The 18,130-nt window shown below is 57.2% G+C and overlaps 1 protein-coding gene across 3 annotated transcripts in view; it reads right to left on the reverse strand.

The window, feature by feature from the left end:
- SH3BP4 (SH3 domain binding protein 4) overlaps positions 1–18,130 on the reverse strand; it is an 80,938-nt gene that overhangs the window by 32,489 nt on the left and 30,319 nt on the right. For all 3 annotated transcript variants that reach the window (XM_041766916.1, XM_041766917.1, XM_041766918.1), the window contains one exon: positions 11,817–11,892. The gene's annotated coding sequence lies outside the window, so the exon portion shown is untranslated. The remainder of the gene's footprint in view (positions 1–11,816; positions 11,893–18,130) is intronic.

Below are 18,130 nucleotides of genomic sequence, written 5' to 3' on the forward strand. Positions count from 1 at the left end.
CGAGCCAGCTCACCGAAGTGCTGAGGACAAGGACGTGAGCTACAGCAGAAGCCGTGACGCAGGTGACAGCACACCCACAGCCACCGTCGGCAGCCGGGAGGTCTCCCCTGGAAAGATCCACTAAATCCGGCCGGACTCCCAATGTCCGTGAACTTGACATGTGGAAACAGGCTCTTGGCAGATGTCGGCAAGTTAAAATGAGGTTTTTCTGGATTGGGGTGGGCCCTAGATCCAAGCCCAGGAGGGAAATCTGGATGTAGAGACCCGGACACACACAGGGAAGATGGCCAAGTGAAGACGGGGACAGATCGGAGACCCAGCCCCCGGCCGCCGACCGGGAAGACTGGGGGGAAAACGTGGACGAGGCAAGGATGGGTTCTTCCCCGGGACGGCGGCCCCGCAGCCTCCAGGCTGGGAGAGTGGATTTCTGTTGTTTTAGGCCGTGCAGTCCTTGGTCACCGTTCCACGGCCCTGGGAAGTGGCACACACACGGCGGACCCTGCGCGTGTGTCAGGCACTCTCCTAGGGGCTTTCCGTGTACGCGTTCCTCGGACAGACGACTACTGCCTCCACTGTACAGTCGGGAAACTGAGGTTCAGAGAAGCTAAGCAACTGGTCCAGCTCCCGAGAGGCAGCACCGGGGGTTCCAGGGCCCAGGGTGGGAGCCTGATGCCCTCCTCCCGAGGCCGGCATGAGCTGAGCACAAGGACCGGAGGGATCAGCTCATTTTTAGACAATTCCAAGAACACGAGCTGCCTCTCCACCTGTCCCACTGGGCAAACAGCAGCCCAGCCCCTGGTGACCAGAACGGGATCCCCAATGCTGTGCTGCTGTGGCACAGCTAACAGGATGCTCAGGTCGCTGCTCCTATTTTTTTTATTCTCATTTTTTCAAAAAAAATTTTATTTATTTATTCATGAGCGACACACGCAGAGAGAGGCAGAGACACAGGCAGAGGGAGAAGCAGGCTCCATGCAGGGAGCCCGATGGGGGACTCGATCCCAGGACCCCGGGATCATGCCCTGAGCCGAAGGCAGACGCTCACCTCCCCCCACCCAGTGGGCCCACCCCGCACCCCCGCATCCCCATCCTGGCAACGGGCACCGCCCAGAAATCACCCATCCTAGACTCCTCCTCCCTCCAAACCAGCCGATTCCCCAGTTGGAACAGAAAACTGTTTCTGGAAAGCAGTGTTTCTCAAGCTCGGCACCACGGCCACTTGGGGCCTGGCCATTTTTGCGGCGAGGCTGCTCCGCGGATCGTGGGCCGGCTGGCAGCATCGCAGGCCTCTGCCCCTGGATGCCCACAGCAGCCCCGAGCCCAGCTGCGACCACCGGTCATGCCTCTGGGCCCAGCCACGCGTCCTTGTGCCAGCACCGCCGTCAAGGGCCAGGTGGTGAGGTTTCCAAGCTTGGTGGGCTCAACTGTGCCTTGAAAGGCTGAGACCGCGCAGACACCAAGCAAGTGGGCGCGGCAGGGTCCCCAAACCTTTACAAAACCAGGGTGCACGCAGGGTTTGGTGTACCCCGTCCCAGGGCCATACTTCACTGGCTGCTGCTCTGGACTGCACCCGCTCCCTGGCCAGCTCCCCCTCCTTGCCCTGCCTCTGGCCTTCCTTCAGGCATCCCCTCGTCTCAGCTGGACCTCCACCCTCGCCTGGCCGCCCCAACACGTGATTTCTTAGGTATGGCTTCACCCCGTGCCCAGAAAAGCAGAGCTCACGTCAGCTCTAACTGGGAGGGCTGTATCTCTGGTCAGGCCCTGTGCCCAGTGCTTTAACAACTAATTTAAATTTCCCAAGCAGGTTCGATGAGTAGAGATGATGAAACTGATTCGGACCAGCAACTCGTCCCAGGTCACGCAGGTGTGCGTGGTACCCCGAGCCTTCGCCTTCACCTTGGTAGCACACAGGCCACTTGCCGTCGACACTGCACCTGCCCAGAGCCCTCCCCCACTACTTCCGTCTCTGCCCTTTCTCTGGGCCCCTGGGCACAGTCGCAGGATGGAGAGGTGGCCCTGGACGCCTCGGGCAGCACAGACCGGCCCACCCGTCCTCGGAGGTCTGTGCACTGGCTGAGCAGGAATCCAGGCTGACAGCCCCAGGGGGCAAAGTGGAGGGAGGTGAGCTTGGAAACAGAGACCACTGGTCCTGAGGATCCTACAGGACTGGCTGCCTTCATCCCACAGGTTCCTTTCTGTATCACACTTAAAAATCCGTTAAAAATGAAAAGGAATACACGTCATTTCCCATAAAAATGCTGCTCCGCAGATTTCTGATTGATCTATTCTTTACCCAAACCTGAGAATGTCAGGATACTGCCTAGAGCAGCAAGGAGCCCTTCCGAGATTTCTGTGGACACAGCATCTCCAAAGGAGGAGAGGAGAGGACCGGACGGCAGGGGAGGGGACGGGGGGGGGGGGGGGGGGGGGAGGGGAGGAGGGGAGAGGAGGAGAGAGGTGGGGAGAGGAGGGGGAGGACAGGAGAGGAGAAGAGAGGAGGGGACAGGAGGGGAGAGGAAGGGGGAGGACAGGAGAGGAGAAGGGAGGAGGGGAGAGGAGGGGAGGGGAGAGGAGGGGAGGGGAGAGGAGGGGAGAGGAAAGAGAAGAGAAGGAAAAATCGCTGCTGGCACGAAGCAGGACAAGACAAAGGAGGCCAAGTCCAGGGCCACGTGGCCTACCTGCTGTCCCGTTTCCATCTGTACCTGCGTCACCTGCCCAGCGCCACCCAGTCCAGGGCAGGCAGCATCCTCGCCTCCCCACTCGGGCCAGCCCGGGATGGGATCGGTGCCTGGAGCCAGGCTGGGGAGAGCTGGACGGCTGCAGGGGCCTTGCCTGCTCCCCGCCCACCCAGGGGGCAAAGCCCCCGGACACCGGGATGCACCCCTAGGATGCCGAGTGCGGCTGCTTACCGGAAGCTAAGTGCTCAGACGCTCGGGGACCCCGAGTGGCACATCGTTCCGAAAGCCAACAGGCCCTGGCTCCCCCTTCTCCCTTCCTGTTCGGCCAGTGAGATGTGTGTTAAACCTGCAAAACCTGGTTGTCAGCAAGGGTTCGGTCCACACCTGCTGCTTCTCTCCGGTCCTCCAAGAGGTGGGGTCAGGACACGCGTGGACACAGGCAGCCGACAACGGCAGCGGACGGCCAGGTCGGGCAGTAGGGTCTGCGGAGCGCAGGGTCCTGGGCCGGCCCTGGGGTCTCACTGGGTGGGGACAGGCTGAGCTGTCACTCAAGAGTCCAGCCAGAGGGGCCGGTAGGCTCCGATCAGCATCATCTTAGGGAATGTTAATAAAGACGCAACTGGGTCCATCCTGGCTCTTGGAGGTTTTATAAATACTAGGGACTGGCCAGGGGGCTGGGGGGAGCTGGAGCCCAAAGCCAGGGGTCCCCCCCGAGAACTGGGAGACCAGAGAAGACAGCTCGTAGAATTTAGTTGGAACAGCAACATCCGGTGGGTTGTCGCCAAGAGGCAGACACGGTCCAGTGTCCGGGAACAGAGGAGCGGCCAGCGCCACGTGGTCTAGCCACACAACGGAGTCGTCCTCTCCATACGGAGGAGGAAATTCTGACCCACGCCACATGTGACCCCTGAGAACATCACGGTAAGTGGGAGACGACCGTCACAGAAGTCACACATGGCAGGGTTCCAGGACGGGCCACCCCGGAGGGCAGCACAGGGGTCGCGGCAGCCGGAGGCACGGAGGGGCGTCAAGGGACTGCCCACAGGTCTCTTTTTTTGGGTAAAATGCTCTGGAACCAGATAGAGGTGGTGGTGGTTGCACAACGTCGTGAATCTACTAAATATCACGGAATCGGGGACACTTTAAATCGTGCCCATCGGAATCCCGGCTGGGCTAACGGGCTGTGTTACGGGGCACAGTGAGGAGTCGGGAAGAGACACCTTCACTAAAAAGCTGGTACACGCTGTACTTCAGGTACAAGCAGGAGTGAACCCCTAGAGGACCAAAGGGACCTATGTGCAGTCAGGGAAAGGAGAGGAGGAGTCGGAGGAAGAGGGGGCGATGGAAGAAGCCCATGGAAGAAGCTGTGAGCAGGAGGGATGGGTGAGCAGGAGGGAGGGAGGAAGGGTGAGGAGGAGGGAGGGAGGAAGGGTGAGGAGGAGGGAGGGATGGGTGAGCAGGAGGGAGGGATGGGGGAGAAGGAGGGAGGAAGGAAGGGGAAGGAGGAGGGAGGAGGAGGGAGGGAGGAGGAGGGAGGGATGAGTGAGCAGGAGGGAGGAAGGAAGGGGGAGGAGGAGGGAGGCAGTGCTGGTCAGAGGCAGGGACCGAGGGCCCCGGGCAGGCACTCCTGCTGCAGCAGGGCACCCAGGGGAGGGTCGGGGTGGGACCACCCTGGGCACTTTTTAGGGCTCTAAAGACCCAACTCCAGCTCCCTAAGCAAAACCAGAACAGACTGGGCGCTACCCCAGGCAAGCCGAGGGAGGACAGGGTGCACCGGCCCTGGAGCCCCCTGGACGCAGACGCTCAACGCCTCCCGGCTCCAGCCCAGGTCACCGTCCCCGCGGGTTGGGCCCGAGGCAACAGCGCACTTGTGCACAGCGTGGGAGCACAAGCATAACTGTGAAGGCGCCACCCACGTGCAACTGCAGCTTCTCGTTCCCATTTTATGGAGGAGCAAACTGAGGCACCACCGAGGGCCGCCTGGTGGGGGCTGCACGGCTGTGAGGCACTCTGACAGGTTCTCCCCCAAGAGGGTCCTTGTCCAACCCTCTAAAGCGACACCTAGCTGCTGCATCCCCCCGCCCACCCCCGTGTGCAACCCTGGGGTGCGCTTACTGCTCACCGTGTGCCTCCCGGCAGGCAACCAGGGCTGGGTCTGTAGGATCTCAGCCCGGCCTGAGCCAGCACCTGCGGGCCAGGCCGGGGCCGGGAGACACCATAGGGGGCCCGCTGGCCCGGGCTCACTGGGGAGCTGCCAAGTCGGGGTGCTGCTGGCTCCTGCCGCCCGCCCCTCCCCGCCACGGGCCGGGCCACCCCCACGCTCGTTCACATTCACCCTGATGCCTGCTCACGTGTGGTACCCAGAGGAGTTTCCACCGTAACCTGGCATCCCAAGGTGGGCGGACGGATTCCTGGTGACCTCTACCCACACCTGCCCGCGACGAATACGTGGGCCGGCGGAGGCTGGATCCTCAAGCCCCTCCGCCGAATCCCTCTGAGGTCAAGGGATCCAAGGCAGGTGGGGCCTGGTGAGCAACATCTCTGTCAGGTCCAACCAGGCGCCAGTGGACTCTGCTACGCTTGGGTCACTTCTACTGATGGGACGATTCTAGAACCCTGTTCAGCCCGGCACCATCCGACCCCAGATGGCCTGCTGGGGGCCCCTGCGTGGGGGTACTGGGGTCAGAACTTTGTCTGACCTGGCTTTGATCACTCTTCGGCTTCTCCGAGGCCCCAAGCTCCCTCCCCTGAGCCATGAAGTTGGCGACTAAGGGCTGGCTCGCCCCACCTCTCCCCGAGAAGATCAAGGACAAATCTCCCGAGAGCACTTGCAAACTGTAAAGCGCTGCGCCAAATTTAGACAGAACACGAAGCTACGGAGAGGAGCTCTTCAAACGCTGCGCGAGGACATTTCTCTCCGGGATCTGCCCCGGGCCCCAGAACCTCAGGCACCCTCCGTTAAAAAGCCAGCCTCCTCTGAAAGCAGCTTCAAGAACTACGCCGCTTCGAGGCTTCGAGACCTCAACACCGTGTGGCCTGAACAACTCGGGGGGCCCCGGGGACGGCCTGTTAGGTAATGTGGACGCCGCGCCTTGGCCTGGGTGCTGGGTTCCCACTGACCACCCGTGGAGCGCCTTGGGCGTGCAGTAAGCCCAAGTTCAACTAAAATCTAAAAAGTTTCCAGAAGCCAAGGCTCCCTCATTCTGTCAACGGGCAAACGACCTCTGGGTTTCACAAAAAGCCAAAGAATCTATGAGAAGGACATGGAAAGAAGAGATTTTACTGGTTCCTGTCCAGTTCTACGTGGGTTTCAGCTGAGCACTGCACCCCCGGGCGACATTCGGTGCCCCCGTTGGGCCCTACCCCGCTGCTCTTACCGCCCACTTATTTGCAAGCCTGTCTCGGGCCTTCTTCCCAGTCAGGAGCTACCGCCTCCTGGGAGGGTGCAGATACTCTGAGAGATGCAGTAAGAGCTACATTTTCTTTGCAGAAAACCACCCGCACCTGTGACGTTCTGCTGGGACCCTCCAGGAGGACCTTGCTAGGAGGCCCCGGGCTCCTGGGTAACTACACCTGCTCGTTCTTGACAAAAAAAATGACGTTCGGCAGGACAAGGTGCCACACAGAGGGTGGACACGATCCGAGGACACCCCGGCCAACCTAAGGCATCAATCAATGACCATTAATTTCGCCCACAACCGAAGGCAGAGAGAGGGCTGCACATTCCAGCTCCTACGGGGAAGAGGGACGGTAAATAGTATTTATGGTGACGACAAGGACAAAAGGAAAAAGGATCAAGTTGTGTTTACCGAGCAGAGTCCAGGGCAGCCCAGGGGTGGATGGGGGTGGGGGTGTGGGCTCCCTGTTCACAAGCAGCCAGGGCGACAAGCACACCACAAAGGTGCGGAGCACGGCAGGCTCTCACCGGGGTGGACAGCCGAGGGGGCAGCCCCCTGACCTTCAGGGACAGATGATGGCCAGGTTGTGATGGGAAGATGCTGTGACCTTGGGAAGACGCTGTGACCTTGGGAAGACGCTGAGCTTGGACACATGCTGGCTTTTTAAGTCTCTGCTTCTCCTTCTGCCCAGTGCAAAGCTTTGCCTCTCTTGATAGAATGGAAACAGGGTTCTGGGTGCATCACAAGTGGGAGCTTCTCAGCCTGGCACCCTACAAAACACGGCCGGAGTGCACCGGGAAGACGCAGGCTGGTCCCTCCACGCAGCCATCTCGCAGGCAGCTGCTCACCTCTTGGAAAGAGGGGCCCCAAGTTATTCACTCTGGCCAACGGGGCATGTTAATCCGTCTTCTGACCTTTGGGACCCCCCAGGACGACGTGAGGTGGGGAAGGCAGGGTGCTTGGCATATGGCACGAACCGAACGTCAGTGGAGGGCCGTCCTCCTGACCACATCATCCACATGTTCAGAGGATTGATGCTGATGCTCAGGGGGCCCTCAATCAAGAAACATGAGAAGGAATTTCCAGAGACACTAAATGGCCCCCAAAATGATGGGGAGGTACCAAATTCCCAAGGAAGGAGGGGCGGAGGGAGGAGGGGAGGGAAGGAAGCTGCACACAAGCCCAGGTGAGGATGAATGCAGGTCACCAGCTCGGTGCCCGGGAGTACCAGACAGTACCATCAGCTGTCACGGCCTGGCTCCAGGACACCCCCGCAGCCCTAGATCAGCAATGGACACCCCTCCAGGGGAGCCAATCCACAGCCCACCTGCTGACCCAACCCCAGAGGACGGGGCTCAAAAGGGTAACCTGGCCCCAGCCGCCTCTGAGTGCTGGGAGCCCAGGAAATGCAAAAGTGAACTTTCAGCTGTGGCAGGGGTGAGGGTCACCTCACTCACCCCCTTGTGGGGGGCAAGTCCCACAAAGGACTGCTACGCGTTGGCTGGCAGCCATTCCTGGGCCAGGTGCATAGGTGTGTGTGTGGAGGGGGGCGGGTGGAGGAGGAGACTGGGACGTGCAATTCTTGAAAAGCAGCTGCACTGCTCAAATCCTGGTTCTCTGGACGCCTGGGTGGCTCAGCGGTTGAGCGTCTGCCTTCGGCTCAGGGTGTGACCCCGGGGTCCCAGGACGGAGTCCCGCATCGGGCTCCCCCAGGGAGCCTGCTTCTCCCTCTGCCTGTGTCTCTGCCTCTCTTTCGGTGTCTCTCATGAATGAAATCTTTAAAAATAAATAAATAAATAAATAAATAAATAAATAAATAAATAAATAAATAAACAAACAAACAAATAAAATAAAATAAAATAAAATAAAATAAAATAAAATAAAATAAAATAAAATCCTGGTTCTCAGGTCCTCTGGGACCTGCTGTGCTCAGTCTGGATCCTTCCAATCACTTCACTTTCTCTTGAGCGAGATCCGAGAGCCTATTTAATTCCTATGGATCTTTAAGAACTTTCTAGACACGGGTGCCGTTTTTACAGACAAGGAAACTGAGGTCCAGGGAAATTAATTTATGCAAAATACGCTCATGGACTCGAAATTCGTCCACACTTAGAAAAGACCAAAGGGCTAAGCTCTTTGCACACTTTTCTGACCCAAGAATAAAATACAATCGCTCTGCCCTTCCCAAGGCCCCATCGGCGTTAAATAATGGGGAAAGATCCAGGCGGAGAGATAGGCAAATTGGGGCTTTCTGATTAGACCCGGGGAGCTCTTTGTAGACGGAGCCGGTTTCAGCAAGAGGCTGGGAGGCGCTTGAAATAAACAATTGGTGGAGGCTCCCTTCACTCACACTTTTATCTCCAAACCCTCAAGTATGTCAAAAATTTCTCATCTGTCCCTAAGCCCTCCCTGCTTGAGGGCAGCTGAGGAGGGCAGGTGGGGGGGGTGCTGACACATGGGGGGATGGGGGGGATAGGGGACGAGGCTGACACATGGGGGGGATGGGGGGGAGATGGAGGACGAGGCTGACACATGGCAGGGATGGGGGGGATAGGGGACGAGGCTGACACACGGGGCCTCCGAGAACGCAGCCCCCATGGCCAGGGCAGCTCAGCGCCCGCCCGGGCGAGCCGGGCCTTGTCACCTGTCCGCATTCCCCAGGCTCCACGTAGCTGCCCCGTGACCTCGCTCACAGTCAACTGCACTCGCCGCTTAATGAGGTGGCGCTGATGGCAGATATTTTCAGGCAGAGGTTTTCAAAGAGGCCGGGCAACGTCTCAGGTTCGACGCCTGGCTGGGGGGCTGCCCTCTGTCGGCTACTGGGTGACCCTGGGACGATGTGAGGTCAGACCTTGCCCCCGGGGGCATCCACGCAGGCCTCAGCAGGTGCAGACTTGGAACCTCTGGGTCATCTGGCCAGTGACGGTGCAAGCAGGCCTGGGGGTCATGCCATGAGGGATGCTGGACTGAGCTGCCCGGAGTCGGGGACATCCGCAAGCAGGATCTCCCCACGTCCCACGTACAGCCCAGGGGCCAGTTCCATCCTCAAAAGTCACCGCTCCGTAGTTGCCTGGGGGACGGGCGCAGGGGCCCTGGGAATAATTGCCTCACGGGTACAGGGTATCCTTCTGGGGTGCTGAAAAGTGGGAAACCAGCAGAGGTGGTGGCTTTGGGCATCCAACGTGGGCTCCAGGACGGGGATTCTCTACTTCCCCGTGACTCTTCTTAGAAATAACGCCCTGAACTTGAATGAGGTGCTCCCTGGAGCCTCACCTCTTCTCTGTGAAATGGGCAGGACAGAAGCTTCCTCCCCTGGCAGTGGCAAAACTGTGGGAAGGAGCCTCGGCCTCCCCTAGGGAGGAGGACCCGGGCTGTGGCCTTGGCTGGCACACTCCCCGAGGAGCTGCAGGCCCGAGCGCTGGTATTTGCCGCTCACCCAGTCACTCGCACTGGTCTTCAAGCTGAGAGGAAGACTCAGGGCTCCTTCCAGCTGCCTCACGTGGTCCGTTTTTAATGTTTTTAGCAGCGGCCTTAAAGCAGGTGTTTTTTTATTTTTTTTTCAGGTGTTTTAATAAACTATTTCTGGTGGTGGTAACAAGGAGGTCACTAACGTGGACGCTCTAACCCAGAATTTGCTGGAAGTACATGCAAATCACAAAATCAGGCACCAGCACAACTTGGGACGCACACGTTGAAACCCTGGGAAGCCTCACCCACCTCACAGTGAACTTGAGATAAATCAGATCTTGACTATTAAGGATGCACAGAGAAAACTGCATTTATGTTCTTGGTCGGGCCGGGGGGGGGGCCACAAAAACTGGCCACATGTCACATGTGTCGAGACGAGATCTCTTTTTTTGCCACAGTCAGTGGACGATTTCTTTAAGCACTGGAGGACACATGTCTATGTCCATAAGATTTCAGCCTGATGGCACATCTGCTACCCCCAAACAAGAAAGGGTGGACCGCCACCCCCCCCGCCCCGGCTCCTGGGAGCCCTTTACACCGGGATGGAGACAATGGGCACCACTCGGGCTCATCTCCAGAGAGGAGGCCCTGTCCCACCAACCTCTTCCTCTTCCCAGGCATCTTGCCACCCCGGCAACCCTGGTTCAGTGCCAGAAAAAACCAGCCACATAAATACCGCTCAGGTTACTGCTGGAGCAGGCGACGCGTCCCAGGCAGACGCCCCCATCAACCTCCTCCAGGCCTGACTCGGGACGGGGTGGCCTGCATTGCCAAGCTGTGCCCTAAATCCAGACCCAGTGGGGAGACCACATGGGGGTCGGGCAGCGAGTCATGTTGTACAACCCCCTGGTGTCGATCAAGTTTATCTAGAGAAAAGGAACCAGGCGCCAATCTGCTGGTGGATCTCAGAAACCCTGGCACTCCGGCCAGTGCCAGGCCAAAAGAATGCGAGGAATTTGGATGCCTTTCGGCTGGGTTTGCCTTCAGGGCAAGGGGCTGTACTTATAAGGCAAGGACAGAAGTATTTTAAGTCCTGAGACCTCAGTGCAGGGCAGGGAGGAGTGACCCGGGACCAGAGAGCTCCTGAATTCCTCACATCACTATATGGAAAGCCCCCAGGGCCAGAGGCGCAGGCATCCCAAACATTCCATCCTAAAGCTCATGCAGATCCCAGAAAACAATGAGACCTACTAGAAAAGGTGGGGAGGGGAAGAAGCCAGAATAGGATCCCAGTCATCTGTCTGTCAAGGGGAACAGAGGATGCAGGAGACTTAAAGAGAAGCCTGGAACAATCCAAGCCCCGCTCACGTTATTTGAAGGGCTGTTATTACTCAAACTTGATGCGGAAGGAAGGGGCAACTGAGCTGTTCCCCGTGAACTGCCCCTCCTCTACCCAGTCTGTGCAGAGGATCCATTTAATTTTATCTGATCCTTTCACCCAGTGAGGATGCAGGTGTGTGGCTTTTCAACCCAGGAAGGCTGTGTAGACGACCCCACTGAGGTGAGGGTTCTATTGCTGACCAAGGGGGTCAGAATAAGAATCAAGAGCCGCTACGATCTCACCTGTGGGGGAAGTCCGGGCCACGGGGCCACGTACAGACTTGTCCCGTCACTAGGTTGTACACCCGAAACCAACGGAACGTAGGTCAACTGCCCTTCAATCATAAAAGGGGGGTGGGGAACAGCCAAGAAAATCCGCGACAACATCCCAGGAGGACACCATTCACTCTTCGGGGCCGCTGCACAAAGTCTGTTCTGCTGCTGTGTTCCCGGGACAGACGTCCTCCCAGGGCCCCGGGGTGGGTGAGCTTGTCGACCTGCACCTCGTCACTGGTGGCCATTGTTCGGGAGCTCGTAACCCCTCGGGTTGTAAGAATAACTCCTTTGTGCAAACACAAAAGGGACAGCCAACCTGGGCTCTGCCCCATGGCAGTTGGGGCTCAGAACAAGCTGCCCGTCTGGTTTCTGGGTAAAGCCAGAATGTTCCATTGGTGGCACCAGAAAGGGAAGTCACTGGTACCATCTGACCTTTCCGAGTTGGGGACATTTGAGAGCTGACGAGGATATGAAGACAGAGCCATGAGGGAGATGGTTGCAGTGCCCTAAGAGGCCAAGAAGCTTCTGGAAGGGACTCCTCCCTTCTGAGCCACTGTGCAGGCGTATGGGGTCCATCTCCCCACTCCGGTCTGTGCACATCGGCCACGACACAGCGGTCCCCACGCAACAGGCCGAGGGCAGCTACTGAAGCCAACACCCAGCCCGCATGGCTTACCTACGACAGGCCACCGGCTTCCTGACGTCAGAGCGCAAGTCCCAGGACCTGGCCTCCCGTCCACAGAAGGCAGAGGCTGCAAGAAGAAAGGGGAACATAGGCTTCAGAGCCTCGGTCAGCAACACCTCACGTGGGTGCCTCCCCGCTTCCACGTCTAGAGTGAACCGCGCCCCGAGCCACGTTGTCACAGTAAGGTGGGGACCTGGGTGCTGTGATGCGGCCCCAGATGCACCTCCCATCCCAGCTGCTGGAGCGAGGCCTGCAGAAGGGCCCGGGTCTGGAACCACCCCCTGGAGACCTGTCTGGATCGTCAGTCCCCAGCTCGTCTCTCCATTCCCCAAACCCTTCCCCCCCCTCCCTCCCCAGGCAGGCCACTGTCCCCACCCCACCCTGCTGATAACATGCAGGGCCACAGGCCTTCAGGGTTAAGGTTAGATCCGGAGCTCCTGCAGGTCTCAGAGGCCTGCCCAGGCCTTCCAAGGGCGCTGGCCCCAAGCATGCACCCCAATAAGTGTCTCACACAGAGACCAGTGTCACAGTCAGCTCCCTGGGCAGCCCAGCCTGCCCCTAAAGCTTTTTTTTTTTTTTTTTACTATTTTTTTCCCCCAAGTCTGTGTCTTCCCTCACCTGCTGTTACCTCTGCTGCAGAGACCAGCAGTCTTAGTTCAACAGAACAATCTTATCAGCTAAACCCCCAGACACACATTCCAGTCTCCCCGCCAGCAGTGGGGCTTCCTCCTTGCACACCACACGCCGTGACTCGGGTGGGGGTTCGGGTCCCACTTAAGGAACGTGACACTACAGAGGCCACACCCCTGAAGGAGTCCATAAGCCAGGATGGCACCACAGAGGAAGGGGACTGAAGGTCACCACCGCGTGACGCCCCCTCGGCCACCAGATCCCGGCCCCTGGTGTGGACAGGAGGATCTGCAGCTCTGGGGCTTTCCGGGCATCCTGGGCCCTTCACATCGTGAAATGTGCGGCTGAAACTGCCTTCTGGATGCCCTCCTGAGGGCAAGGCCACCCGGCCTGCGACACTCCCGCCCCCTCCCCTCCCAGGGGACACACAGCCCCGTACAGACCACAGACCCTCCTCCGCGTGAATACTTCACATGCGATGGGAAGGAGCACCGTGAAGCATCAGTCCCTGGGACGCCGGGGCCGCTGGCTGGTTTTCAGGACGCTGACCGCCCCCCCCCGTACCCCCTCCCGCAGCCCCCACCTGGGGCCTCAACAGTAAAACGAACTCCAGATGCACAGAAAGGCGTGAGGTCGGGACGGCAATCATCCCGAAGCAAAGAGAAAACGCGGCCCGGACGCAGTTACCGTCTGGGTGGACGCGGCTCCGAGACGTGCACGGCGCCAACCGGCAGAGGCCAAAAGCTGCATCGAAGTCAACGGACGCCAGGAACAAGGCAACAGCGTGACAAGATAGACGCGAACACGACAAAAGACTCAGATCCCAAAGGAGACAGAAAAGGCTGCAGACCGGATGTTCGAGGCGCAGGAAACAAGAGGCCGCGGTCCACCGGGCGCGAGATCGTGGGCACGTCTCTCGGGGACTCGGGGACTCCGGGACAGCCGTCGGGGTGCTCCTGGTGATCCAGAGGCTGCTGTCACCGAGGGCCCTCGTCACGAGTACAGAGGGGGAAATGGGCTGCAAAGGGGCAGGAGGCGGTGACAGTGTTGCAGACGTGGCCCCTCAGCAGCGGGCTGGTGGGGCTGCTGCCTCTGCACTATCTCCCTACTCTTTCTAATCTGTTCTGCGGTGAGTGTGGCCCGCACTTCTTTTTTTTTTTTGCTTTTTGATTGTAAAAAGTCACTCTTCCCAAGTCACAACACCAGCCTCTGTGAAACTGGGGTGCCTCCTTCTCCCCGTCCCACCCCCATCCAAATGTCGGCTGGGGTGGTGGGACTCTCTCCTCTGCTGGGCGTGCTCCCCCTTGCTCTGGTCCGCGTGGGCCCCTCACGCCGGGCCAGGTGGTGGGGGAGCTGGAGACGTCAGAGTTCCCTAGAAGAGCACCTCCTACACCCTTGCTGCCGCTCACCCCACCCCAGGCTCCCCAAACCCATCTCCCGGGGCATGAAATAGATGTTTGCTGAGAAAGCGCAGACCGCTACCTCGTCCGAACTCCAAGAAGTTGCCAGGTTTCCTTTATGGAGACCTTAGCACAACACTCGTATCACTGTTGCTTTAGGGCTGAGTCAACTTGGCATTTTTCGCAAAGGGCCTTGCAAGCTCTCTGGGGCTTGTCACTCGCTCCTTCCAGAGGATCATTTAGGTGGAGTTTTTATTTCATGACGTGAATCTCTGGCAGGTTCCTCAGATGGGGGTGGGGAGGGTGACTGGGTCAACTCCTACCTCATACCTAATATGGGATGACCCAATGTTGCCCAACAAGCTTAGACATGGCCATGCTGGACTTTGGGCAGGTACGTACACACACACACACACACACACACACACACACACACATGCACGCACAGCCCGAACCCTTTGGTAATTCAGTGTTGCAAGTACAAGGAGGACAGGGGGTCTGGCTGTGAATGGTCCCACCGGTGAGGTCCAGGGTGGGTGGATTAGGTGGACATAACCCGCTGGCCCCTCTCCAACCTCCTAGTTCCATGGTCCACATCTCCAAAAACTGTACAAAGACCAGCTTCCCTGAGAAGAGAGCAGATGTGTTCTTTTGGCCAAGCACTGTCGTCCCCAGCGAGCGGCCATACACCGGTGTGGGCTCCCCAGTCCCCAAGGCCCCCGGAAGAAACCACAGGACTTAAAGTAGGCTCATTACATTAAGGTTGGCATCAAGTCCCAAAGTCTGGAAGATGCCTAACTCCCTGATTTTTGTCTCCAGAAACATCAGTGGTGTCATTGGACGAAATTAAGGGAAATCTTCAAGAACCACCAAGCTGTCAACGAGCAATTAGGAGAAGGCACGATGCTGTGGTCTCTGGGAGTCTCTGAACACAAGGGTCTTTGCCTGCAGCCCAATGTCCCCTGCGCATCTGTCACCAGCTGTTTTAACAGCTTATAGTCTCAGCTGAAGACACAGCTCTGGAGGGTTTACCCTACTTGAGGAGGCCTGGAAGTCTGGGTGCATAAATCCTAAGGAGAGGCTCCCGACATTTAGACAGGTAACTATATTCATACGAAGACAGAGGTGACAGCTTTGTCCTACTTTCCCGCTCCAGGACAGCGACCAACAAGACACTCAGCCGGGCTTTCCAGATCCCCAGTTACAAAGTGTCAGAGTCCTGCCCTAGCCCCCAGGACCCCAGAACGTGAGGAAGTGGGGTCTTTCCTGAGGTAATGGAATTAAAATGAGGTCCTTAGGGTGGGCCCCGATCCTATTCGACTGGTGTCTTTACAAAGGGGGAAATCTAAAAAAAAAAAAAATTTTTTTTTAAAAAGGGGGAAATCTGGAGGCGCACACGTACACGTGGGGAAGGATGTCGTGTGAAGATGCAGGCAGAGATTGGGGCTCAGGGATCGCCAGCAAGGAGCAGGAGATGCACACGGAGCAGATGCTCCCCAGAGCCTCAGAGAGAACCAGCCCCGCCGACGCTCGATCTTAGACTTCCGGCCTCTAGACCTGTGAGATGACACACCTCTGGACTTAAGCCACCCAGCGTGCACTCTGCTAGGGCAGCCCTAGGAAACTATTACACTCTATCTGCAAAACGGGAAAAGGAATTCTCATGATCCCGCCCGTCTCAGGGGCTGCTGTGGGATGACAGATCAATTTTCAATGATCAATCCAAGCCACCATGATGGACATGCACGGATCCATCAGCCAAAGGATCCCTCCTACGCTGTGTCTGCCAATCTCTAGAGTCTCCCGGTGGCAGGATCTAGGGGGCTCCCTCAGCCCCACCCCTGCCCCGAAAGCCACCAAAAGCGTAGGACAAGAGTAGAAAGTAGAACCAGATAAATTCTTGTCTCTACCAGGGCCAAACCTGGTGCGCATCTGTCTTTGCACGGCGCCCATGAACAAAGAATGTTTTGATGTTTTTAAAGAGTCGGGGAGCAGGGGGGTAAAAATATTTTGTCACATGAGTATTATACGAAATTCAAATCGCAGTGTCCGTAAGTCGTGTTGAACAGAGCCGAGCCCACCTGTTTCCGTCTTGTCTATAGGACGCGTGTCCAGTACAGAGTAGCACACGAGGCCGGATATATGCAGTCCGACGTTTTGCAGAGAGAGTCTGCTGACCCTATTTCTATACCAGCCCACTTATGCAATGGGGCAAAAGGCCAGGCGTGGTAGGGTCGGGGCACAGGGAAGTGGGCACGTAGCCACAGGTGCCTGGGTAAATGCCAGACGTGCCGGCCAAGACGGCAGGTAGGATGACAGGTGGCAGGGAGGCAAGGCCTGTCAAGCCACAATGGCTGTCTCGAGATGCTACCCCTCAGGAAGGGAGGCCTCGCCCAGGCAGCAGTGCCCCCCCCACCCCTCCCCAAGAGCAGCTGAGCACCATTAATTAGTCTTGATCTCATGGGATCTCATGCCCAGACTTCACCCTGCATTTTTCATTGTTCCGAGAGAAAAATCAATCCACTCTAAGAGAACCAATTAATAAAACTAAAAAATAAATTAATTAATTAATTAAATAAATTAGTATTTTGGTAGACTGGCCATCGCCTTCATCTGGAGTGTTAATCAAAGTCCACACACACAACACTGTTAATTGCAAACCTATTTCGGCAGGTGGTGGACGATTACAGCCAAGGGAAAGTGTCTGAAATCACACCTGATTGAGGTGGCGAAATTTTCTCACCCCGCCCGGACACACGCAGAGCTGGTGCACTTACCTTCTCCAGAATTACACATCTCGAATTTTACAGACTACGTATGCGGTCAGGAACATCCTTTCCCCTCTCCTGTATCACACCTATGTTGATAATGAAGCTCAAGGGGAAAAGGGCTTATTGAGACGGACACGCAGGCACCCACGGTGGTTTATATACGTGCCCTCCCCGTCTGTGGGTTCCGTGGGGTGCCTGATGCAGAATAAGCCGGTGATTTTACTCACTGCGTGCGGCTGGCCGGCCTTCCTGGCTGCCCTTCCCCCCGGGGGGAGGCTTCTGTTTGCCTGTGTGTGTGACAGAGGGACTCGGTGCCACCTGCCTGTCTTGGGCACGCGGACTCCCTCCCACACCTGCGTCCAGACGCGGCTGCTCCTCCCCTGGGTTTCTGACCCCTTTGGTTGCAGCCAGTGGGCCCTGTTCCAGAACTCCTTTTTATGTATCTAGGTATTTATGAATACGGAACTCTTTATGTATTTAATTAACGCAGGAACAAGTGGTCACATGTGAGGCAAGAGCGGCTTCCCCAGCCACCAAGCGGGGGGTTTTGCGCAGTCTCGATTGAGGAGAATCGCTTAAAAATGGGCCGCCGCATTGGACAACATTGCACTGTTGCGGGAGATTTTTTAAGAACCTGAACACGGACGGCCTCATCAGCATCTTTGTGCTGTTACTTGACTTTAAGGTAGAAATCAGAAGGACGTGCTGTGGTTCAAGCCAGACGCTGCTCTCGAACACTCAGAAAAGACCTCCACCCAACCAAAGAGTCACAGACATGGCTTGTTGCATTTAAAAAAAAAAAAAAAAAAAAAGCAAAGTTTTAGGGCCTCTGGGTGTCTCAGTCGGTTGATCATCTGACTCTTGATTTCAGCTCGGCTCATGATCTCAGGGTCGTGGGATCGAGCCCCGGGTCAGGCTCCACGCTCGGCGCGGAGTCTGCTTCTCCCTCTCCCTCTGCTCCCCCCACTCCCACACTCTCTCTTTCTAAAATTATTAAGTAAATAAAATCTTAAAAAAACTCAGAAAAACATAGGAACATTATTTTTCCAGGCTTTGACTAACTTTTCCAACTAGCGGGTGGTCACTTAAGGATGTGGGGCATCTGACCCGGCTCCCAATCCTGAGCCTCCCCCTTGGGGCTGGAAGTTCAAGTCCAGCGTCCAGACAGTGAAGGAGAGAGCTGCCCACAGGCGGTACCCTGGGGCTTTGATTCTGACCCTATAACTATACCTTTAACCCTATAACCCTTTGATTTTGACCCTGTAACATCTCCCGAATAAATGGGAGATGACCCCGGTCAGGGAGCTGTGTGTGGGAACAAGCCGCACGGCAGGAGGCAGCCAGGTACATGGAGGACTTCTGCAGGTTCACAGGTCACTCTGCCCTTTGCAAGCTCGACGGCCTTGGCTGAGGGACCCAAATTGAATCTGGGCCTTGGTTTCAAGTAGAAAACACAAAACGCTCAGGGAATGAATAAAAGGTTGAGAACCTAAGTGCTAGCATG

This window comes from Vulpes lagopus, chromosome 8, assembly GCF_018345385.1.
Source record: "Vulpes lagopus strain Blue_001 chromosome 8, ASM1834538v1, whole genome shotgun sequence".
NCBI lineage: Eukaryota > Metazoa > Chordata > Mammalia > Carnivora > Canidae > Vulpes > Vulpes lagopus.